Raw genomic sequence first — 27,167 nt, 5'->3', positions numbered from 1 at the left:
AGACAGACCTTGCTTGACTTGATCCCCGGTATCCTATATGGAAGGAAGGAAGGAAGGAAGGAAGGAAGGAAGGAAGGAAGGAAGGAAGGAAGGAAGGAAGGAAGGAAGGAAGGAAGGAAGGAAGGAAGGAAGGAAGGAAGGAAGGAAGGAAGGAAGGAAGGAAGGAAGGAAGGAAGGAAGGAAGGAAGGAAGGAAGAAAGAAAGAAGAAAGAAAAGAGGGAAAGAAAGAAAGAAAGAAAGAAAGAAAGAAAGAAAGAAAGAAAAGAAAGAAGAAAGAAGAAAGAAAGAAAGAAAGAAAGAAAGAAAGAAAGAAGAAGAAAGAAAGAGAAGAGAAAGAAGAAAGAGAAAGAGAAAGAAAGAAGAAAGAAAGAAAGAAAGAAAGAAAGAAAGAAGAAAGAAAGAAAGAAAGAAAGAAAGAAAGAAAGAAAAGAAAGAAGAAAGAAAAGAAAGAAAGAAAGAAAGAAAGAAAGAAAGAAGAAAGAAAGAAGAAAGAAAGAAAGAAAGAAAGAAAGAAAAGAAAGAAAGAAGAAAGAAAGAAAGAAAGAAAGAAAGAAAGAAAGAAAGAAAGAAGAAAAGAAAGAAAGAAAGAAAGAAAGAAAGAAAGAAAGAAAGGAAAGACAGAAAGAAAGAAAGAAAGAAAGAAAGAAAGAAAGAAAGAAAGAAAGAAAGAAAGAAAGAAAGAAAGAAAGAAAGAAAGAAAGAGAAAAAAAAAAGAGAAAAAGAAAAAGAAGAAGGATACAGAACTTTCAAAAATATATGACAGTAGTTTCTGGTACTTATCACCAACCAAATTTATGAATAATATTAATATATTAGCTAATTACTTACCCTAGAATTTGGAATTATTTCAGTATAAATATTAAGGATTTGGCATCCACTTCTGACATCAATGAGAGTCCAATATTCTCAGAAAAAAAAGATTATTGTGAAAAAGGGATGAATACTTGAGCACAGATTACACCAATGGTTTTAGTCAAAGTCTTTTGCAAAGAAGTCTTATTCCAGAGTTGGCAGGGTTTGATAGTGAGAGCCAGAGCCTCATTTTCTGTTGTACTAAATGCCTGGCTTTTTTCAAAACACAAAATGAAGGAAACCAACTGCCTTTAATTTGAAAAGGAAAGCACACTCACAATGACCACGGAGACATTGTTTTTATCCAAAGTTTATTTTAAATAAATATATATGTGAAAGCAAATGAGCTAACTTAAATCAACAGATGACTTGTTTTATCTGAGAAGGTGTAGAATAACACCCTGTCATGTGTGAGATGGAACAGCACATCTTTTGAAGACGTGAGGGACAGACACCCAAGAGCTTTGACAGTTCACTCTGCCTTGTTATGGAATCCAGAATACTGTCTGCATGGCAAAAGGAAGAAGAGTGGTAATGAAGCATGCTCTAGTCTTTCTAAAGCAAACTCAAGGAATGTTTTGGTTAATTCAAAATACCACAGAATACAGATTTGCTTTAGCATTAATTGGATTAGGCATTAAATAATTGGGGACAAATGTGTGAAACTTCAACTAGTTCTTTATAACTTTTTTTCCTTTATATTTTTCTCACTTGTAAGAAACATTATATAGCAAAACAATGCATTGTAAATTATGATTCCATAATAAAAACATTAGTTAGAAAAAGAACTATTACTTAAATTGGAAAATTCTATTTTATCACTAACTGTGATCTCAGGAATTTATGAATCAAGATTTACTTCAAAAAAATTTCTTGAATGTCCTACGACAATCTTTTCTGTTTTCCTTTAGATTTGTGATTTTTTGTTTAGATGTGGTATATGTCAATGAGGTTGGATGGAACTAATATTTTTTAATTTAAAAAAGTGTAATCTATGCCTATTTACTGTGCATTTTCTTTGTTTGCTTTATCTTTCCAGTGTTGAAGGTTGGAATAAGAGATATGATAGTTTAGCACCTCTGGAAGACTTAACAGAGTTCCTTGATCTCCCTTTTCTAGGATAATTTTGCTCTTTTTTGTTTGTGATATGTTTGTTGCTGGCAAGGGGCCCCATGCTTGAACTCCCAGCTCTTAATCAGGGACAATGAGGTCAAGCTCTGGCTAAATAGCATGGTCTGATAGGATTTCTGTCTGCAACAAGGAATTTTGTTTTTACATTAAAAATGACCCTCTGGTCCCTGGCCTATGAGATGGTACAGTGGGTAGTGTTTGCCTTACATTTGCCTGACCCAGGTTTGATTCCAGGCATCTCAATCTCATTCAGTCTCACTAGAATGACCTGGAGTAATTCCTGTGTGCAGAGCCAGGAGTAACCCCTAAGCATCACTGGGTGATTTAATATTCTCTGCATGTAACACCCCCCCTTAAAAGATCTGAACTCCCCACCCATGGCCTCATGAATCTCTTGAAGCCTTGTGATGTGATGTGATGTGATGTGTGTGTGTGTGTGTTTGTGTGTCCATGTCATGTACAGGGACTGAAGGTGTACTAGAATCCTTATCACAGCTGGTGGAAACTTTTCTAGTATTTTTCTCCTTCCCTTAATTGCTGCTTTGAGCTTTTGAGCTTTTTTTTTTAATTTATTAATAATACCTTTATTTAGGCACATGATTACAAACATGTTTGTAATTGGGTTTCAGTCATAAAAAGAAACCCCTTCACCAGTGCAACCTTCCCACCACCAATGCCTCTCTTTTACCTCCCCCCCCACCCCCCTGCCTGTTTTTGAGACAGTCATTCTCTCACTCACTGCCATTATCATGTTTGTTGTTTGTGTAGTTATTTTTCTATCTGCACTCACCACACTTTGTGTTAAGTTTCATATCATGAGCCGGTCCTCCAGCCCTCATCTCTATTGTCTCTGGGTATTATTACAATATTGTCTTTAATTTTTCTTTATTTTTAATTTTTCTTAAATCCCACAGATGAGTGAGACTATTCTATTTCTGTTTCTATCCCCCTCTCTGATTATTTCACTCAGCATAATAGTTTCCAATATCCGTCCCATGTATAGGAAAATTTTATACTTCATCTTTCCTGATGGCTGCATAGTATTCTGTTGCATGTGTGTGTGTATATATATATATATGTATATACATATATTTATGTGTATTTATATATATATATAATATATTATATATATCACAGTTTCTTTAGCCACTCATCTGTTGAAGGGCATCTGGGCTGTTTCCAGATTCTAGTGATTGTAAATAGCCCTGCAATAAATATAAGCAAAAAAGCCTTCTGAACGCTTTTGAGAGTTTAGTTATGGTTCTTCTCTCACTCCTTCTCTGGGTGAGGGTGTCAAATGAATGTTTTTACTTTAAATATAAACAGCCATTTACTTAGTTTCAGATTGTGCATTTAAAATGAAAGATGTTGAAATTGTGTGTGTCTATTATTGTGGGTTCAGTTTGGAGGCAAACATTACTAGAACATAATATTCCCATCTAGTTTAAGGTTAAGAAAAATCATTGAGTTTTCTTCTTTTATATTGTCAACAGGTTGGAGAATTAGTAAAGTATTTTAATTGTGTTGTTTATTTTTATAAAATTTCTATTAAGAGCTATGTGAAAAGTAAAGGGTGGTGATGTTTTTTTTAATTAATTATATGCCTGTTTAGGCCATTATTGCTGTGGTATTTTTCAACAGGTCAACATCCCTAAATCTGACAATTTAATATAGAAGTGCAAAAAAGAACTAGGCAAATAGAGAAAATTTCTTAATATCCAATACCAGTTCTGATTGAAGAATTCTTTTTCTTCCTTTAAAATACCTTATGCCTAGGGAACGTTACCATTTATGAGGCAGCTTCATCTGCTCTTGCATTGTACATCTTATTACTCCATAGGGAAGTAGGTTAACTTTTCTCTGGCCTTTTGCCTTAAGTTAGGCTTTGTTGAATTAACCTTAATTTTTCTTTTAGAAAGTTTGTTAATTGAGATGTTCTTGCAACTGTCCTTCACCCATCAGAAATTAATGAATGTTTGCAAACATTGTGATGCTTCTTTAAACCACTTGTTGCTTTAGGATTAGTTTTATCTGTCTTTATCTTTTTCTCCCTTTTCTCTTCAGGTGCAAACCTGTGCTCTGTCTGCTTCTTCTATTTTCTCTTAACTCCCCGCTTCATCCTTTTGAATTTATTTTAGTGACTATATCAAACATGAAAGATATTTATTAAAACTTATTTTTAAAGAAAGCTTAAAATAAGTTCCTTTCCTGGTAATTTTGAAAAAAAAAAATAGCCAGAGATGTGATCTAGAAATTATGTGGCTCTTTTATAAAGTTGTGTGTGTGTATGTGGGTGGGGGTGGTGTTTAAAAAACCTTACCAGTTAAGATTTGAGTGTCATATCTTCTTTATACTTTCTCCTTGCAACAGATTTCCAAAACCTATTTCCATTTTGTAAGACTAACCCCCACCCATAAAGGAACAATGCTTCCTAGTGCTTTTCAGATTTAGTGTTGGAATATTACTTGAGTAAATTACCATTATGGGTGCATTGCCTAATTTGAGCAGATTAAGGTAAACTTGCTTTTTGTCCATGTTTTTAATAACTTATCGCCATATTTGACAGAATTCCTTTGGTTAATTACTTTTTAGAACCCTCTATGACCTCAGCTTGAGATAGGCAAACCATCCTGTAGTTTCCCTATTTCACTTACCTAAACCTTTTTATCACAAGGCTCTCTTCTCAGTAAGCATCAGGGTCTACTCTGTCTTTTTTGTTTGTTTTTGTTGTTGTTGTTGTTGTTGTTTCTCGGGCCACACCCGTTTAATGCTCAGGGGTTACTCCTGGTCCTTCCATGGCTAGCGCTTGCAAGGCAGACACCTTACCTCTAGAGCCACCTCTGGCCCCTACCCTGTCTTCTTGAGGGCAATTATGTTATATTTTGAAAAGTGCATGCTTCATTTGAATAATTCATTGAGCAGTAGAGGGACTCTCACAGAGTCACAATAAAATTTTGCTCTAATGCTCAGGATACACACCATAGTGGTAAAATTAAGTAGCATACAATATCAGACTAAATTCTGTGCAATTTGCTGTAATTTATTTAAATATATTGATATTTGATTTAATGATATAGTTATGCATTTGTCAATACATATTATTATTAATATGTATTAATAAATATTATTATTTATTTTGGTATTTATCTTATACATAATATAATCATACATAATACAATATTAGTGTTTCCCTTTAATTAGCATATTTATATTTATTGTTATTGATTAATTATTAGTAATAATGCATACATATATGTCACAGATCCGAAGTTGACTAACTTCATTTGAATTGGTTGAACCTGCACTGTGAAGTATAGTTCAGCCTTGATTAGGAACTGGAATTCCGTACAAGAGAGAGGGCTTGATGTAACAAATTCTTATAGTTACAAATCCCACTGTAGAGCACTTGGGGGAATGGGAGGAGGCGGGTTGCTGAGACAATCAGATCTGTAAATTGATTAAATGCTCCTAACCCTGTACTTTTGTGCTTAGAGCACCCTGTGCTGTAGAAATAACTGTTCTTGGATTTTCATTGTAACTGAACTGTTTAGGTTGCCCAGAGGGAAAGACCATAATTCTAATGTAATAAAATTATATTTTGTTAAAAAAAATTAATAAAAAGCATTATCAAGCTAACCTTTTCTTTGAAAATCTATATTAAGTAAACCAGCTTTAAGCATGATATTTTGCTGAATAAAAGATTACTTATTTTATGCTCATTATGATCATTAAACAAAAGGTTTTATTAAAACAATCAAACAAACTAAAAACAAACAGTTCTGTAGAGCTGTGGTTAGTTAGCCATATTGAGTCACACCTAACATTTGGATTTTTTTGGCGGGGGGAGTATAGTGTCACACCCTGGTGGCACTCAGAGGTTACTCCTGTGCTCAGAAATCAATCCTTGTAGGGTCAGGGGACCTTATGGAATGCTGGGGATCAAACCTGGGTTTGTCCCAGGTAGGCAATGTACCAGGCCAAAGCCCTACCCCCTGTGCTATTGCTCTGGTCCTACATCTAGCATTTGTGGCTTGTTGGAAAGATAGTATTAACCATTAAACAGTTATAGGATATTTGGGGGGGATATTAAACATATCCTATGAATTCAGACCGATTTTATTTGATAGTTTGTGTTAACTTGAAAAAAAAAACACTTTTGCTAAAAACAACGACCCTTGTAATGAAATCATGGGGTTTTCTATGACTTGCTACTTGGGAATGGTGTATCAGTTTTTATATGTGACAAAACCGTAAGAAATTGCCTCACTGTGCTGGGTATTCTCTGGAAAGCATTAAGATGTAGACTACATTTAAACAGATATGCTAGCATTCATCTTTGCCATAATATAGTAACCATGTTAATTCAATTTGCTTCTCAGCACCCACTGTACCCCTGAAGACAGTGTTCATCAAAGGAAGAGGATGGACCTTTATTGTGGCATATATAAATGACTGGCTGGCAAATAAAATGTGTTCAAACAACACCATTTTCTAGAAATTCTATTTTTTATAGCCTCTCACTCTCATTAGTGCCACATGACTCACTTTTTCTCACTAGACTTTGTTACATCTCAGATTTTGTGTGAGTGAGAAAGGAATATCGATGAGGATTAGAAATAAAATGGAAGCCAGTGAAATTGTTGTGTTATTAGAGGCATGAAAAAAATGCATCAGGACTACATTGATTATTCATCTGAAAAAATGACTTGACAGTAGCAAGGTTTCAAATGATGTTTAAAGAATAAAAAGCCAGTACATGGTGGACAATAGCATCAGATATTTAAAATTGGATAAAATTATTAAGCTAATGTTCTAAATATTTAATATTTTGGTTTGAGCACCTCACAAGGCCTGGCATAAGTACTCATTAAACATTCCTCCTGGTGCTTCAGTACCATCTGGGAAGCTGGGAATAGATCTTAGGCTGACCACATTAATGGCGAGCACCTTACCTTATACAATCTTATACAATCTCTCTTGTATAAGACCAACAACTTTTACAATCTCTGTAGTCCTATTAAGTCAGTTTGCTTGTTTGTTGTTGGATAACACCCCACATAGCAATGCTAAGGTTTACTACTTACTGGCTTTGCACTCAAAAATTATTCCTGGCAAGTTTGGGATGATGGAGATCAAACCTGAGTCAGCAGCATGGAATGCAAATCCCCTATCTTCTGTACTATAGCTCCACTCATCATTAAGTCAATTTTAAAAAAAAATATGCTGCTTTGCTATAAGTTTTATGAAGCTTAAAGATAAATTCACCAGTTTCAAAATTATTTTAAGTCAAAGGTCTTGTGGAAAACTTGGATAAATGAACTATTGGTGAGAAAATAGGATTGTACATATAAAAATGTATATCTAAGCAGTTTTTTTGCCCTCTTCTCATATTAACTCTTCAGGTTTTTTATTTGTTTGATTTTTGCATTGTTTGTTTTAGTTTAGTTTTATTTTTTTTCTGAATAGGACTTTTAGCTTCTGAAACTTTTAGCTTCTTCTTCCATATCACCCATTATAATCCTACTTTATTCATAAAAATTATTTTGTATTTCTCCTTTAAAGGTTTTTATGTTTTTATTTACAAGATTGATTATGGCTATATAATGACACTATCTTAATTATTTGTTAAGACTTTGATGTAGAAACATGCCAATGATTCTATAGCACAGCTAACAGCACTGCTAGGTTTATTAGTATAACTGACATAAACGCTTCTACAAATTTTTGGTTGCTAATGCTATTAATGCCATACCAGGTGGTTCTGGAGTATGGGGCCACCAGAGGCACAGTCTTTGGTGCTCACATTCAGAGACCGTGTGCGCGAAGTCCTCTCTCCAACAATTGAATCAGAACCTAGTCCTACAGGCTTTAGATTTTTTCTTAAAGAATTCTGTGCCTAAAATTGGCTTTCAATACAGTGAGATAATAAGATGACCTGAAATTCCATTATAGTCTTTTGTACTAAAATATGAAAAAATAGCATCAAAAGAAAGTCTGTTTGACATCACACAAAAGAAATCAATTATTCTAATAACAAACTGGATTAAATAATGAACTGTATTGAGACCAAAAAAAAGCAAAGTACTGTGTGTGTTCATGAAGAGTTTTATGAGTGTCTAACAAAATCCAGGGTAATATTCCCTCTAAATAATCTTCAGAAGTCTCTTCCATAGTTTCCCACAGTCTGCCATCATTAGTCCTGGGAAATACAGGGAAGTAGTTTCATGTACTTTTTCGATTCACTTATGGTACAAACTCTTTCAAGCCACTCACTCACATTTTAATAGGATTCTGATTATTAATGATCACTATCTTTACTGGGAACAGTGATTTTGAAATTCTTAAATTCTGTGAAATTAGAATTTGAGAAAAGTTCCCACAAGTCAGTGTTGCTAACTAAAACCACACTTCTAATTAACTTCTAGAGAAAGATCACGTGTGTTTCAAAAAAATGTCACTATAATTATAGCTTGGCTGTGGAGAAGAAAAAGTATGAAAATTATTCAATATACAAAAAATATTATTTTTTCTTTTTGGATTTTGGGTCTTATCCGGCAGCACTCAGGGGCTACTCCTGGCTCTATGCTCAGAAATCGCCTCTGGCAGGCACAGGGGACCATATGGGATGCTGGAATTTGAACCACCTTCCTTCTGCATGAAAAGCAAACGCCTTACCTCCATGTTATCTCTCCGGCCCCACAATGAAATATTTTTCAAGAAGCAGAAAGAAGGAAACAAAAATAAAAAGAATATGCAGAAATCACAACTGACTGGAAAAAAAGGAAAGACAAAATGAAGACACAGACACAAATTAAAAGTTGTTTCTTTGATGTTTATAGCTATTATATCAAAATGTTTCCATGAAAATTAGTGTGATTCATGAATATGTTTTCCATTTAACAGTCTCAAAGTATTTCTTTGAAATTAAGAGATTCTGTGGTTTTTTATTTCTCTAAACTTTTTTTAATCTTTAGTTTGCATTATAACAACTAAGTTCTCACTGGATAAATACTAAAATGTAATTTATTTATTTAAAATCACAGTTTGGAATTCTTTTGTAAATGAATGTTTTTTGTTGTTGTTGTTGTTTTTGGTTGTAAGTCAATAGAATTTTTTTGTCTCTTGACTTTTTTTTATAATATTTTATTTAAACACCTTGATTACAAACATAATTGTGGTTGAGTTTTTGTCATGAATGTTTATGGTATAAATAATTTGATTTAAAAGAGCAAAGATAGATAATTTTGTAGAAAATAGTTTACACCCATTCTTTAATTTAGGTTTCTTAAAATTAAAGGATATATATATATCCTTATAAGATATATATATTTATAAGAAAAATATCTTATATCCTTATAAGATAGCTTATAAGAAAGAGGAGTGAAGTTGCAGGTAGAGATAGGTTAACAATAAACACCAATACACAGTTCCAATTGCAATTTATAAAAAGACTTCCAAATTTTCCAGCTAGTCTGAAGGGACATCTAATAGCCGCCATTGCTCATGACCTGAGATATTAAATCCCTATATCATATCTGACTGAAAAGTAGTCTTGTTTCTTAAATAAATAAACAAATCAAAAGACCTGAGGCAAAAAAGTAGAGCTAGACAGAACTTAACTTGAGATGTAATGCAATCTGGGTATATATACAGACTGAATATTCAGATTAAAAAATGATCTAACTCACTGTCATGTCACTGATTATTTAAAGCTTGAAATAATTCTAATGAATACATATAAGGCAGTAGATCTAGCTGTATTACCCACTAAGGCAGTGCATACCAAGACCAACTAAACATTCATTAATCCTTTTATCCTTTTTAACCATGTTCTAGAGTTCTATTTCCTCTGGTCAATCTTACAGCTTTTGGGAGCTTAACTGATTAATGGACTCTGACCTTTATTTTAGAGTATGAGTTTTCTTGATGGTTTTGCTTGGTTGCCACTGTTATCTGTTAATTCCTGTAACAAGATCCTTGAGAAATGGTCATAGAGAAATGCAGTCTTCTACTAATACACCTCTGTGTCTCAGTTACTAAGAGCAACAATAGCTATACATGATAATCATAACTCATTATTCCTGCAGAGACTTCTTTCTTCAGTATTCTGCCAGTATGAGGATACCAAAATGGCGAGTTGTTATTGTAACTTCTAGTTAATAAGTCTCTTTTTCTAATTCTTGAAATCCAAGACATTTAACCAAAGAAAATTGAAACTGGAGAGCTGTAACTTAAAATTTTTGCTAGTGGTAGGCCAGAGCGATAACATAAGCAGTAGGGCATCTGTCTTGCATGTGCTAATCTTGGAAGGACCACAGTTCCATCCTCCAGCTTTGCATATGGTCCCCAAGCCAGGAGTGATTTCTGAGTGCATAGCCAGGAGTAATCCCTGAGTGTCACCTGGTATGGTCCAAAAACCAAGTGAAAAGAAAGAAAGAAAAAAAAAATCCTGCTAGTGGGCTGAATACTATAAGTAATGTCATTGGAAACCAACTGTATTGAATAAAGTTATAAGGCACACTGCTTTAGAGAAATCCAAAATCGTATTTTTGTGTCCTACTGTAAGGTGATGATATACAGGATTTCCAGTAAAAATCATGTATTTTCTAATTTAGAGAGTAGTTTTCTTAAATAGGGCACTCAGAAGCCCTTTACTGCTGGTATCAGAAAAATACAAGCAGTAAAAGCAGTAGAGAGCAAAAGAGCCAACAACTCTAGAATAAGAGAATGTGCATTGCAGTATTTTCTTCTTTAATGCAAAAATACGAAACAGATCATGTCAGATCTGTAATCCCATGACAGGCTCAAAGATTCTATTCAGGTTTTATTAGTAAAGAAAAGTTCTGTGTAGCAAACAAATCAAATGAGGTCACTTCTCCTTGAAAATATAGACATGACTAAATAAACTAAATTGGAAACTACAACAAATATCTGCCGTTAAACTCAGTAAGTCTATTCTGACTGATACAAGCCATCTTAAAAATTTCCTAGTTCTTACTACTATAACTTTTTACTTAATAAAATATGGCACAGAGGTGAAGGACTTGCCAGATGCTAAAATATGTGTATCTCAATTATGCACAGAGAAGTTAATTGAGATAATGACCTCAAAATGAATCAGTGCAATCTTTTTGACCATTTGTGAGTGGTTTTTGTTTGTTTGTTTTGTTTTAGGTTTACACCAGTGGTTCTCAGGAATTATTTCTGGCTCTGTACTTAGAAATTACTCCTGCTGAAACTCATGGAACAACATAGGTTGCTGGGATTGAAGCCAATTGGTCTCCTGAAAGACAAGTTTTCCTTACCATCTGAAATATATCTCTGGTACCTTCTGTGAGTGTCATAAACCAGTAGTTATCAGATAACTACTGTGTTCACCCGAAGTTCACCCAAGATTGTAGCTGCATTGATGTCTCAGCTCTGACAATATGATTTCAGCTGAACTCCTGTATAAAGTAGCTTTCAAAAATTTTGGAGTTCAGAAGCCAGAGCCATAGTACAGAGGTTAGGGCAAGAGCCTTCATATGGCCTCACTCAGTTTCGATCTCCAGTATCCCCATATGGTCCCCAGGAGTAATTCCTGAGTGCAAAGCCAGGAGTAACCTTTGAGCACTAGAGGGGATAGTCCTCCCCCCCAAAATAAACAAATGGGCAACAAAAAATAGTCCAGGTGTTCTTTCCATATTATATCTGAAGTCTCATAAATTTTTAGAAATGACTTTGGTAAAGTGTTAAAATATTTATGTTAAAAGTTAGTGATGGCATTGCAAATACCTTTTCAAAGAGAATGAACATTTATTTTAATTTACAGAATGGGACTACAATAGTTCACATCAGGGTCGGAACGATAGCATAACTAATAAGGTGTTTTCTTTGCAAGTGGCCAATGCAGGTTGGATTCACAGCATCCCATCTGTTCCCCTGAGCACTGAGCCTGGCAAGAGTAATTTCTGAGCACAGAGCCAGGAGTAACTTCTGAGTGCCACTGTGTGTGTGCTTCCTCCCAAAAGAACAAAGGAAAACAAAAGTTCACATCAAACTGGATAGTAACTCTTTGTCCATAAAATTACTTTACAGTTTTTTCTCTTAAATGTTGATTTTTGTTGTTGTTGTTGATACTGAACAAGTTGAGATGTACACTAATTAGCAGCTTGCTTTCCCCTAACCCTGCTAACTGGAAAAGTTCAAGTGCATTCCTTACTTGCAAGGAGCCCACAGTTTGAACCTTGGCACCTCACATTACTGAGCATTATTCACTAGTACAAAGCTGAGAGAAGTCTTTGAGAGATCGCCCCCAACACACACACAAACTGTATCCTAATTATTTTGTTGTCTTGTCCCTAATAAAACAAACACCCAATATCTGTCACCTCATGTCCTAGAGGTCATGTTGCTCAAACTGGCACTTTGACCTTGCTGCATATTGCATGATAAATTACTTCAGCACACCAATTAATTTTAATTATTGCAATTTACTCTTCTATGTTGAAATTAAGCCAAAGACTGATAAACAAGGAATTCTGAGGACAGTAGAGGAAACAGTTTAAATTTAGGAGTATAATGCAATAGCTGTACTTTTATCCTAAATGTATGGTGTGTAGTAAAGGTATGCCATTGATGTATTTACTTAGTGAAGTAATCTGAAACTTCATATAATATAATGGAAAATGTAGTAACAATATAGATTTAAGGATTGAAATGTAAAGTACGTAAGGTATTTTATAGCAACAAATATTAGTGAATGATAATATTATTATGCATGCATTATATATTATGATAATATTATGTATGGATATATAATACTACTATTATATAAAGATCTTGAAAGTCAAGTGTCGGGTCAGAGAAGTAATACAAGGAAGTCATTTGCACTGTATACAGTGTACCTGGTTTTAGTATCCATTACCACATATGTTCCCAGGAGCCCCAACAACTGTGATACATGAGTACAGATTCAAAAGGAAGCCCTAAGAACAGCTGGCTGTGCAATCTATCAAAAGTAAAGCAACTTAGTCTAATAAATAATATTTTATTTAATAAAATAAAATTCCATAAAGTCTGTGACTTAGAAGAACAAATATTTATTGCTCGATCTTGTTAAGCCTGGAGAGCCAAGATCAAGGTGCAGTTACAGTTTCCAGGTTGTAGATACTGATAGTATCTTACCTTCAATATTAAAGATCATGAATAGGATAAATAAAAGGTTACATACAAGCATTTATTTCATCACGAGAGCTGCACTGTCATAATCTTGTCTAAATCTAACAAACCCCATCACCGAAGTCCTATTATAATACTATTGCATTAATAGTGTCTAGGAAGAGTGTCTAGGAAACCTCAATTTTTAGTGGAAAATATAAAATCCACTGAAAAGGAAGAAGAGGTCTTGAAAATGGGATAACATGTATGAATTCACTTTGGGCTTCAACAATCTGCTGCACCATGTGGTGGACCTTCAAGCTCAAGTGAAAGATATAATAAGAAGCTATATAGGCATATAATATAAAAATAATAGTGATATTAAAAAGGTCTATAAAATAATTTACAGAGTTAGAAACAAAAGGTAAAGGGCCAGAGTGGTGGCGCAAGCAGTGGTCCTCAAACTATGGCCCATGGGCCACATATTGTATTTGTATCTGTTTTGTTTCTTCATTGCAAAATAAGATATATGCAGTGTGCATACAAATTCGTTCATAAGTTTTGTTTTTATTATAGTCAGACCCTCCAATGGTCTGAGGGACAGTGAACTGGCCCCCTGTTTAAAAAGTTTGAGGACCCCTGCGTGTAAGGTGTCTGCTTTGCCCGCCCTAGCCTAGGACAGACCTCGGTTTGATTCCCAGCGTCCCATATGGTCCCGCAAGCGAGGAGCGATTTCTTAGCACATAGCCAGGAGTAACCCCTGAGCGTCATCGGTGTGGCCCAAAAACAAAAACAAAACAAGAAGAAGAGAGAAAGAAAGAAACAAAAGGTAAGAGTTTGTTAGGACATACAGAGACATATGGACAGATTCTGGAGAAGATATAACTCTTAAGTATTAGGCAGTAGGGTATAAATGATTAAATGGACATAGTTCTGCATTTTTTAGAGCATTCTGCATACAGCAACTATTACTTTTGGCTATTTTCTATTTTGGCTATCTCCAGCCCACACTTTTGAAGCTTTAACAATAGAATAGGCACATTCATTAATATCCAGTACCTCAACATATAAATTGGGATTAGAGATAGAGGGAAAATAGAAACATTTCTGTTGGAGTGAAAAATGTCCCTTTTTTGATTGGGGATAAAGAAGCAGTCATTCTACAATGTTGAGCTCTAAATGTAAGTTTAAAGATGTTTATTAGCATACAAAGAAGTGTTGCTATAAACACGTACAAAAAATGCTTTAAATTATCAATGTAGTATTTTACCTATCAAATATGAGAAAGAAAATAAGAAAAATTAATAAATTAATGAGAGTAAAAACATGGATATGGGGGAAAAGACTATAGTATCTGGATGAGAACAAATTAAACCACTTTTTTTTCTTTTTCTTTTCTTTTTTTTTTTTTTTTTTTTTGGGAGGGGGAACACACCAGGTGACACTCAGAAATCACTCTTGGCTTAGGAGACCATATGGGACGCCAAGGGATCGAACCATAGTCCATCCTAGGCTAGCATGGCCCTACAGCTTGCACTACCGCTCCTATCCCTTAAAACATTTATAAACATTTAAGTGACATTTAGCTCAAAAACAAAATGCATAGCTGTCAAAATGCTTGCCTCATATCTAGCTGACTCAGGTTCAATTCTTACCCACAGCATATGGCTCATCAACTACTGCCAGAAGTGATCCTTGAGCACAGAAACAAGCATAAATCCTCAGTGCAACTGAGTTTAGCTAAACACACACACACACACACACACACTCACGTGGGCACGCACCTAATTAGCATGTTTTTAAATAGCAATCACTTAAAGAAGATCAAAATAAAATGTTTGACAATTACCACTCACACCAAGACATAGTTTTTATTTTCATTTTAATTGAAAAAGTATAATTTTAATAAAAACCATTTTCAAATTAAAAAATTAAATTTAGGAATTTTATGCTTCAAGTTACATGGATTAAAATAAATAAGAAAGCTGAAACATTAGAGAAAACCTGATAAATTAATTAATATTGGGATAGATTTTTGGAAAGAAAAAAATAAGACCAAATAAAAAATGTTAGAAACAATCCTATATACATAAATTCCTAAAATAATTAACATAATTTTGAAATTATTATTTAGCTGAAGTTTCCTTTAAGTGTAAAATCAAATGTTTTATATAAATATTTTTCTTTTTACTCATGTAAGCAAACATTGGACTGATAAGAGCCACTAATTATACCATCTGAAGAATTCAGTGTCCTATTAATGTTATCAATAAGTCTATTAATGAATTTAATTTTATTAATAAATTTTATTTTATTAATACATTTTATTAATATGTTTAGTGTTTTCTATGATATTCTATGTTTACTAAAACATGCACTGCTTTTTAAATTAGGGAAAATATTATTAGTTGTTATGAACCTATACCTAGAGACACATATTTTTCCTCCTCTATTTTTACATAAATCAGTTTGGAAGTTGCTCTAAAGGTTAACAACTGCAAATATGTGTTGTTTTCTTAGAACTCAGGATTGGTAGATCTATATTTGTAATAATTTATTCTGATACTTTCTCTGGTGTTTTTGAGTGCTCACCCTTTTACTAATTGTAAGTTGTTCCCAAATGACAGAATGAAATAGTTAGTGTTTTCTCAGTAGTTCTCTATTATCCTAATCAGAGTTTCCAGTGTACACATTGATTTCTCTCTAAAGAAAAAAAGACTCACATTTTTTACAGACTTTTTTATAAAGATGGTACAAAATGAAATTATACATGATATATGCCACTTATATCACAGTAATATTTTAATAACTTTTATATTTAATCAGAAAGTTTACACAGATTAATTATTTGAATTTTGCTCTAGGAAATTGAACAACATAAGAACACAAGAAATTTTTTCAATAATGAAAATAAAGAATGCAAGAATTATTTTCTTTATATGTGCAAAATTCTATGTTTGATTGCTAAAGCTATTCCCAGGGTTCAACTCAACTATGTAAGTATTTCATAAAGTAAGAGAATGAAATAGTTAATAAATTTTTAGAACACATGATTGAAATACTGTTCTGGCTTCATACCCAATTTCATTTTTGAGTGATTTTTATAGCACCATATTTTATTATTTAAAAATTCTAGAAGTAATCTACAAATGACTGATGTCACTACTTTCATTTTAACAGAGCATTATTGTTGAGAGGGTCCCTGTAGGAATGCCAATTTATATGCTCCATTGTGGGCTATAAACTTTATACTTCAAGTATAAATATGTCCTGATTTCTTTTTAAGAATAAATATTCAGCAATTTGCATTTGAAGTGGTGGTAGGACTAAATAAAAGATAGAATGCAGCAAGTTTGGCTGAATATATATGGAAATAATAGGATAATTAATTAGTTGCAGTTAATTACATTAAGCCAGCACATTAGAAAGATAATTAACAACTTTCTAAGAAAATCATAATAAATCAACAGAAGAGCTAGAGGTCACATACCAACAGAGTTGCATAATCATATTTATTAGAATATGACTTAATAAATGAGTAAAACAAATCTAGAAACTAATACTCATAAAAGAAATTAAAACCCTTTTATAAACTATTACAAACTATTTTCCATATACAGATAAGTTCTATAAAACCTAAAGAAACAGATAATTCTAATTTAATGTATTCCAGAACATAAGAAAATTATTTAAAGTTTCAAATGATTCTTATCTAATATTAAGATATGACCAAATAGACTAGCAAAAATTTATGGTCAACTTTTGCTTATGTATAGATGAAAACTTCTAATAAAATATGTTAGACAAGCTAAACATTTAGACTGATTAAAATTGGAAAAAAATCCATTGCTACCTTTTTTTGCCCTTCTAAAATGATTGATTATAAACATGTTTCAGCGCTGATTGGAAGGAACTGAAGCAAAACTTTTACTGCTTTCATAGAAGGGGAAGTCATCATTAGACACTCCAAACTTAGGCAGTGAGATTAATGGATCATAAATTATTGCTATCTGGCAAGACTTCAGAGAGAATGAATTCAAGGTGTGTATACAGAGAGAACCACTGGTCAAATTATGTTCTCAGCTTGCAAATATTCTGAACTCCCAAGAGATACCTGGGTGTAGCAAAGAACCACTTTATGAGAAAAAAAACTTAGGTTATTAAGTGTCTCACTCAACCTGTGAAACAGGTTATAGTGATCAATGTGGAAATAAATATAGTGCCACCTTTAACAGTGAATATTTGACACAAATGTGAAGGAAGTGTATAAAACTTTCAAAGAGAAATAGTTGATGGGGGTATCAATTCAAAATTGCTATTGATTAACAGTGAGATAAAGGATTAAATTTATACCTACTGAGCAAAAAGATTATTCTAGCTATTATTAGCAATATTAAATGCTACACTAATACATTTTTGTTGTGATTAGAGCATTCAAAAATTAATTTGATTCTTCATATTGGTATTTGAGGGATAATAAATACCCAAGAAATTTAAATAGTCATTGATAAAATTTATGTTCATTTATTATTAAAAGGAAAGTACTTTATAATTTCTAGCAACAACACATATTCTCTTAAGAGAAAAACATCAACTAAATTTTCAGCTGTTCAATATAGAACCATATTTTTATGATTACAGTAAGTTACCTTCCATTACTATTTCTGAAAAATTTTGCTAATGCAAAACAAGTTAAATAAACAAAATTTACAAAAAATTAAAAAAAAGGAGAACCAAAAAAGACACAATTTTTCAGTTAATATGTATACTACTTAGAAACATAATTTTATTTAGTTTTTGTTTTTTTTTGGGGGGGGTTACACCTGATGAAGCGCAGGGGTTACTTCTGGCTATATGCTCAGAAATTGCTCCTGGCTCCGGGGACCATATGAGATGCTGGGGATTGAACCTAGGTTTGCCCTGGGTCAGCAGCATGAAAAGCAAATGCCCTACCACTGTACTATTGCTCAGGCCCCTGAAACATGGGGTAGTGGTGGGAATATTGCAATGGTGATGGGGAGTGTTCTGTTTATAACTGAAACCCAACTACAAACATGCTTATAATCATGATGCTTAAAGACTAAAAAAATAAATAAAGTTAGAAAAGTAGACAAATACAATAACTAATTAAGTCTATTTTTCTTTTTCTTTTTTCTTTTTTTTTTTTTTTTTTGGTTTTTGGGCCATACCCGGTGACAATCAGGGGCAACTCCTAGCTATGCACTCAGAAATTGTTTCTGGCTTGGGGGACCATATGGGACACCAAGAGATTGAACCGCAGTCCATTCTAAGTTAGTGCATGCAAGGCAGACACCCTACCGCTTGCACAACTAATCCAGCCCCAGTTTAAGTCTATTTTTAATTATTATTTATACTTATATATAACTCAAGAATTTCTAAAGCTTGTCCTAAGATATATTACCTTTAGAAACCAGAATGGAAGTCAGATAGATCAGCTCCAAGAGCTTTTGGATCTTAAGCCAAAGCCTGTTGTGATATCTTATTTAACACATGGCTATAATAAAAATGTATTTCAACAATAGTAAAGTTTGAATCACTCTAAACAATAATAATATTATCTAAAAACTTAACTTATAGGAATATATTAATGTGAAGTATATAAAAAAATAAAATTTTATAAAACTATTACTACTGTTACTAAGGTTTTGGGACAAATTCTAATAAATGGAATTTCAAACTTTTGCTTTCTAGAAATATATAAATATTGTTATGTAATTTTTATCAGAAAAATGATTTTATGCTTTCCTCCCCCAAAATACCAAAAGAGCTTATAGCTCCCTGAGCTTAATTTTGGCAGAAAAACATACTAGAGTAATTAGGGAAACTTAACCTTTCCAGATGATAATACAATATAACAAAAAATGGCAGTGTCTGTCTTGTCACAACAAAACATAATTGAATAAATTTACAATAAAAATTAAAGATCACATTTGAGAGGTGGCTGCCAAAAAAGATAAAGGATAATATATATGTGTGCATATATATGTATACAGATATACATATATATGTAATATGTTTACAGATATACATATATATGTAAAAAGCCCTAGAGGGTTTGAAAAAATGTAGATTTTCCTTTTAATTATTTAAACAGATTTTCCTTTTAATTATTTAAAATTATTTTTAATTTGCAATACTCATATAGAAAGAAAAATGTTCTAGAAATGACATAAAATTTACATGTAACATATAATGCATATATTTACTCAAAATGAGTGTATTTTCATAATATAATTGTGTCCTTCAAATATAAAATTCTGTTATTTAATAAATTACATCTAGTATATTGGTGACTTATTATGAAATAGGAGTTCAACATCTATTTTACTTATGCCACAATTAAAGTCTATATAAAATGATTACTTTGAGGTTTCCATGCTTCAATTTTAAGACATTGAAAATACTTATGAAAAAAATTAATTTTTCCCAATAGTTACAGAGACAGCAATGTTGGAGAAAAAATATGACAAAAAAAGACAATAAAATAATAAATCCATCTCCATTAAGCTTAAAACTTTCTCAAGAACAGAAAAAAACTCATTTAAAGTATAAAATTGGGATGGACTGTAATATTTTTGTGTAAACTTTCAGAGTTCCCATAATTTAAGGAAGAATTGGGTTGTTCTCTCTAATAGTGACACCTTATAGCAGAATCAGTTTTAGGTCTTTACAGCCCATAAAAGATAAATCTTAGCAAACCAATTGATATGACATCTTGTTACTTTAGGATAAGATTGGTAACAATCAATCAGGGGCAGACTTTTAAAACACAGAAAATACATCATAATGCAAATCAATAAATAGTCTCATATAAATAAGCAATATTCTGCTAAGGATATAGCACCCGACACTGAGGTCTGGAAGTCTATAATTGCCTAAATAGGATGCTTTCTAAAACCTCTATCATATCAACCATCCTCTTTATGAGGTTTGCCTCAACAAAATTGAAATAAAAAGGATATAAAGATATATTTGACCAAATAACTGAATGAAAAGTCAAAAACTTATTTGAAAAGTTGAAAAGTACTGCAATAAAATATGTAAATTTATTTTTATTTTACTTAGAAAGTGAGAGGTAATTGGAATTGATTATAATTTTAAAACAGCATGAAGAAAGGAGGACTGTTATGTATTGTTGTAAACTAAGAAATGCACTCTTACAAGACAATTTAATCCTTACAAATATATAATTAAAATTATTTTAAAATATATTTATATAAATAAACCATTTTAAATATATATAATTTTTGAAAATTTTAAATTTTAAAATATTTTTGAACTGTATGGCTTTCTGTTCTCACAATTTTACTTTGAACAATTAATACCAAAATCATTCACAGAATGATTGGCATGTGTGATGTGTATCTTGTATCTGTAATATTCATCTACCCAAAATATTTATTCAGTTCCTAGTGCAGCATCTGGTAGAAAAATATTTAATAAGTTGTATACTTGCTCTCATTTGTCTTGCAACAATGGGCGAAATCTTGCCTGCTGCCTCTTTTGCAAAGAGCAAAAATAGCCAGGACTATTTGTGTAAGTCATGGCCTTTATTTTTTTCTGCAGAAAGAGCAAAGTTGACTAGTTGTTGTCATAGCCCTCAAAGGTTAAGATGTTTGCTGTCTGATCTTTTTCAGAAGTCTTGTATTCAGAAGGTAGGACAATTAAAAACAATTCAGAAAATACAAACCGTCATTAGTATAAAATATTAAACAAAGAAAACTAACCCATGTATTTTCAGGGAAATACATACCATACTTTCCAGCATATAAGACAACTTTTTAACCCATGAAAATTTTCTTAAAAGTCGGGGGTTGTCTTATACTCCGGTATACGACATGCCGAAACTTACTCCAGCTTCAGAGACTAGTGATCCGCCCTCCCCTCTTACCTCTGCATCCCATCCAGCTGCCAACCGTCATCACTCAGTCCTCTGCTTGACCTGATTCATCTTTCAGGGCACACAGAGGAGCTAGGTTACTGAGTGCTACATCCCATCAAGCCACCGGGTGTCATAGCTGGGATGCAGATTTCTGGTGCTCAGTCCTCTGTTCAACTTTTATGGGACACAAAGGAGGTGCTCTGTCTCCCTCTAGCCATCCTATTAATCACTGCACCCCAGCCAGCTGCTCTTGGAGGAGCCCCCTTTCCCTGCTCTCAATGTAGCTCACAATTTAAAAAATCAGTCACTCATTACAAATGACAAATGTAAAATGATTGTTGGCATTCCAAAGTCTAGCTTTATTAAACATATACTGTTAAACTTTGAGGGTTCTACTCTTTTTTATCTTACTTTTTTTTTTAATTTTCCATTTGGTGTGCTTTAAAAGAGAGGCAGTTTCATACAGTGAATATAGCCCAAACCCTGTATTTTAACAAGAAAAGTAGAGAGGGATCATCTTATACGCCAGAAAATATGGTACTTATGCCGAAACTATGTGTCCTTTAAAGTATAAAAATGATTAATATAAAGTTAGACCATAATAAACTATGGGTTAAATACAATATAGAAAAGCATGATAAAAAAAACGAATGATGTTAAGAAGCATTGCATCATGTCAACAGCTTTTACACCTGCCTTGCCAAAACTTACATCTTAATTTATGATCTATAACCTGGTTTATAGCATAACAATTTTACAAATTTCTTGCTTCTTTGAATTTGAAAATTGTTGTCCTTTATAAATTTTTAGAACATATTTTTGTTGTTGTTGTTATGTTCTTTACACATTTTATATATCCTTTTTTGCTGAATTGTTAATTACCAGATACTCTGATTTGGCCTTCATCTTTCTTCCTCCCCTCCCTAATTATCTTTGCTATTCTTTAAAAATTCTTTTGCTCTCTACAGTCTAGAAATCTTTTTTCTTTTTGTTTTTTTGTTTTTTGGGCCACACCCGGCGATGCTCAGGGGTTATTCCTGGCTGTCTGCTCAGAAATAGCTCCTGGCAGGCACGGGGGACCATGTGGGACACCAGGATTCGAACCAACCACTTTTGGTCCTGGAATGGCTGCTTGCAAGGCAAACGCCACTGTGCTATCTCTCCAGGCCCCAGTCTGGAAATCTTTGCCACTTTTTTCAAGTCTCTATTTAATTTTTTCTTTCTGCAATTATATTTTAATATTTGAATAATCTTTCAAATTCTTGGCCTAGTCTCTTTGTCTTATATATTTTATAAAATAACATCTTTAATGTTTCTGAAGAGTCTAATTAGAGAACTTCTATAGCCTACTTCTCAAAATATTTGTTTCCTTTATCATTAGAGTTTTTTAAAAAAAATGGAATAATTTGTATTAACAGTTTTTAAGCTGAGGGTGAATGATGCTTCTTCACATGATTCATTCATATATTGCATTATGATCACCACTGTAACATTAGCTAATACCTCTATCATCTCACAGAATAATCATCTCTGTTTTGTGGTAAGAACTACTAAGATCTAGTTCTTTAACTTAGTTTATAATGCTGTGTTGGCTATCATCACTCTCATTGACATGCATTAGATTGCCAGAACTTATCTACAAGTTGCAAGTTTGTTCTCATAAATGGCATATCCCACGTTATCATTTTTTATTTTATTAGTTTGTTACAATTTTCCATAATCATATGTATGATTCTCAATTTCCTCATGATATGGCAAGTCTTGAGCTATTTTCACTTTCAAGAACAAAATGCAGGAGCTGGAGCTCTAGTACAATGGGATCAGGGTGTTTGTTTTGCATGTCGCAGAGCCATGTACAGTCTCTGGCATCTCATATGGTCCCGCATGAGACCTGATTATGGAGTAAGGAGTTATCCCTGAGAGTTACCAAGTGTAGCCTGATAACAAGAATGAATGAATGAATGAATGAATGAATGAATGAATGAATGAATGAATGAAAATACAAGCTAGTTAAGGTAGACTGAGTTTACTTTGTTCTAAGACATTCTCCCCATTAGGTCAAATTCTTTAATAATAAATAATTCTAGTTTCCTGTATATCACTTAGTATATCATCTTCCAGCTTTATATTAACGCAAACATATTAAAGATGGAAATGATAAAATGACCTATTTTTAGGCCTATACTTCCTCAAATTTCAGAAAAAATGTTTACATTGGAAACAATAAATCTATATATTTATTTTCTGATTTATTAATTTAGACATTTCATCTTTTCAAAACAAGAGAGAATTTAGCTTTCTTTCACTCTTTATTCTTTTTTATGTAATCAGTAGAAGTTATTTTTATGCCCAATTTGAAGTTGTTTTTTTCTTGTTTTACTGCTTTCCTAAATTCCAATAATTTACATATTTTATTTATAATTTAGAATAGCTGATGCATTTGTTTTCTCGCCATTTATATAAATCTTTCTCTGATAAAACTGTCTTAAGAATTATTTAAATTTAAGGCAGTAAGATAGATTTGTTGCTAAGAAAGTGCTTAGGTCAGCTTTCCTAGATTTATTTACATCTTAACTATTCAGATCTGTACTAGTAAAAAAGAGTTGGATGATTTTAAATTTCAAGCAAGAAGTTTAGAAAAAGTAATTTTTGAGAAGATAAGGAATGGATATAAATAGGAGTTAGGAATTCAGATATATTTAGGATACTAAGAATGAAATTTATTAACAACACTAAACTAATTGATATGAACAATATAGGAGTTTCCTACTTTAAAAGAATTCTATTTCAAAAGTGTTCGAAGAATCGAGCCTGTGGTTTAAGTCTGTACGTCTCAGGTACTGCTTCGATGATCTGAATGATCACGTGCTTCAATTCCTAAATGGAGGTATTACCTAGAGATAAAGTGTATGTTAAAGAGTTTTCTCGTGGCCATCACGTAGTGCATGCAAGGTATGGTATCCTGTGTGGTATCCCGAATTGCCACCTTAGTTTGTCCGCCCTTTGTATCCAAGGGTGCCTGTGGACAGAAAAGCTGAGAGGTTATTTAAAATATAGTAAGATAAAGGCATTAAAAGGTAGTGTTATGGTATGTTGCCATTGCAGTCCGTGATTTCCCTTGGTGTTCTATACTTGTGTTCCTGTATACAAACTCCAAGGGATTATTGTGGGCCTTTATTGTAGAAGTCTGATTACCTACCTGTTCTCTCTATGCTGCCGTTTCTGTTGTTATTGTTTTCTTTATGGTATATTGTGTAATCAAAATTTTGCATTATTCCTTTTTCATGTATTTTGGACACTGCTCCCACGTATATGTTGACTATTACAGTGTTCGGAGTTTCTACCATGTTAAACCCTGTTATTTGATTGTTAAGTATTAGTTGTGTATAAAATATGTGTTCTAGGTGTTTCAGAATAGTGCTACCATTCTGTATTTTTCTTTTGTCTTCTGACTTACTTCGTTTAACATAACATGATCTAGGTCCATCCACGTTGCTGCAAAATCTGTGATTGTATCATTTCTAACTGCCATGTAATATTCCATTGTATATATATACCACATCTTAATGATCCATTCATCTGTTGTTGGACATCGAGGTTGGTTCCAAGATTTGGCTATTATACTGATTGCTGCAATAAATAGTGGGGTGCATACGTATTTTGGAATGAATGTCCTTCCATCTTGGGGGTATATGCCTAGGAGAGCAATTGCTGGGTCAAATGGCAGCTCAATTCTGAGTTCTTTGAGCACTCTCCAGACTTTTCTCCATAGATGTTGGACTAGGGGGCATTCCCACCAGCAGTGGATGAGAGTTCCTTTCATACAGCATCCTCGCCAATATCAATTAGCTATTTGTTTAAGAATTTGCTTCCCCTCCCCCCATCCTGCCAGGTTCCTCTTTATCCTTCCCGCCATCAAAAAACAAAAAAACAAAAAAACAAAAAAAACAAAACAAAAAAAAAGAATAGGATTTAAGCAAAAGTTTACATAATATTTTCATAGGTTTTATGTTGACCAATTAGAAAATAGCATTGCCAGTATTATGATTCAGAAGCATATGAGAACTGATATTTAATGATGAGACAGATGAGAAATATTATTTTAGACATATCAAGCTGAAGTACATATCAGAAACTCATGTAGAATAATGTTTCAAGGGAATAAGAAATTTCTGGGCTAAGACTATATTCAGTGCAGTACTATTTACAATAGCTAGAATTTGTAAACAATCCACATGCCCAACAACAGATAAGTGGCTAAATAAAACTATGGTACATATACACAATGAAATACTACACAGCCATCAGGATAAATGGAATTATGAAAATTTCCTATACATGAATGAACAGGGAAACTATTATGATGAGTGAAATAAGACAGAAGGAGAGACATAGACTCAGAATATTACATTATTGTAATACCCAGAAACAACAGAGATGAGGGCTAGAAGAACCAGTCCATGATATGAAGCTTATCACAAAGAGTGGTGAGTTCAGTTAGAGAAATAATTACACTGACAACCATCATAATAATGGTAGTGAGTGAGAGAAATAGAATGCCTGTCTTGAATACAAGCAAGGGGTGGGGGAGGAGGGAGATGGAGGGCATTAATGGTGGGAAGGTTGAACTGGTGAAGGGGTGTGCTCTCTTATATAACTAAAACCCAACTACAAATGTGTTTGTAATCATGGTGCTTAAATAAAGATTTGTTTTAAAAAGAAAAAAAAAGAACAAGTAAGTTAAAGCTATTAACATTTTTATTGTTATGGAAATAAAATCTGCCTAACCCATAAGCTTTTAATAATTGTAAACTCCGTATTTAAACTATCATAAAAAAAAAATTCTATTTCAAAAGGAGTTAATTTAACAGCTTAATGATGGTATCTGGAAAGGTCTTTTCAATGGTTATCTCCTTCAGTCACAAAACATAACCAGTATGCTCGCTTACTACATGACTACCCCAGTTCCAGAAATGCATACATTATCTCTCTAACATAATGGAATTAAAAATAATTCATGGAGATAGAAAATCTTGCTTTTTTGTTCTTGTTGTTGTTGTTAAGTATCTCTCTGAGACCTTGAGTTGACTTTTTCTCTTTTCTTATTAATCAGAATCGTCGTAGTCTCACCTCTAATCCAATTACAGGTAAAAGAAATTAAATCACCATGATTGACTTAAATTATTCTATCTCTATGCTGGTCTAAAGTGTTGAAAATGTTAACAAAATTGAAACTTCCAGCAAAAAAAAAGAAATAAGATAGAGAAAGTAGAAGGCCAAAAGTGTCTCCTCTAATCTGAAACATTGAACTGTCAAAAAACTAAATTTAGAAAACTTTCCTCTTTGTTTCAATGAATAAATATAATATACATATTTACAGTGCATAATTATTAAATTCATAAATAGTCATTATAATTTGATATTAGATCAATGAATAAAAACAATTTTCAAGAGTGTTTTTTCTGCAGCTACAACACGATTTTTCTCTTTTTTCCATCATGTCTTGTTTCTTTTTCGCATGAACAGCAAACCAATATCTTAAGCCACAGATTGTAGAGAATCTAATATACAGTTTTTTTTTCTGCACTTAAAAAAGTTTAGCACACCAGATGGAAACAATTTTAAAGCTCCTTATTTAATGCAGATTTGCTGGTCCTCTCTAGCAGCCCAAACAACCTGGTAGAGCTTGATAAGGGTTGCCAAGGAGACAGGTGGCTGGTTAATGATAGTTGATAACAGCCCTTTCAAAGGCTTTGCACAGTCAAATGGTGAGGAAAGGTAAGGTAGAAACAAAAGAATTTTGAGATGAGTAGGTGTATTGAGAAGGTATCTATTCACCCTTGCATTTTCCCCTCCCAACTCAGTACTTAATGATATGATACTAATAACTTGCTTACTGCTGAAGAATTCATTGAAAGGTTTACAATGCTCTCTCTATGCTAATTTATGTCCTGCCTATGTCATTCAGTGCACAATGCAATAAAAATTATATGGGTTATAAAAAAGCAAAGTGAATCCTAGAGGGTCTTATTCAATTAGTTTCTCTGCAGAATACCTTTCTATAATTGACATTGCCAGTGAAATATACCCTCTTCCATCCACCCTTAGCAAATCCTGAGATAAGGCCAGGTTCAAGATCTCT

General features: G+C 33.0%; 1 protein-coding gene across 1 annotated transcript in view; it reads right to left on the bottom strand.

Annotated features, from left to right (window-relative positions):
• NSMAF (neutral sphingomyelinase activation associated factor) overlaps positions 1-27,167 on the bottom strand; it is a 1,015,053-nt gene that overhangs the window by 129,350 nt on the left and 858,536 nt on the right. The window lies entirely within an intron of this gene.

Source organism: Suncus etruscus, chromosome 10 (genome assembly GCF_024139225.1).
Source record: "Suncus etruscus isolate mSunEtr1 chromosome 10, mSunEtr1.pri.cur, whole genome shotgun sequence".
Taxonomy (NCBI): Eukaryota; Metazoa; Chordata; class Mammalia; order Eulipotyphla; family Soricidae; genus Suncus; species Suncus etruscus.
The sequence above is the reverse complement of the archived record's forward strand: the minus strand, read 5'-3'. Positions and strand labels throughout refer to the sequence as shown.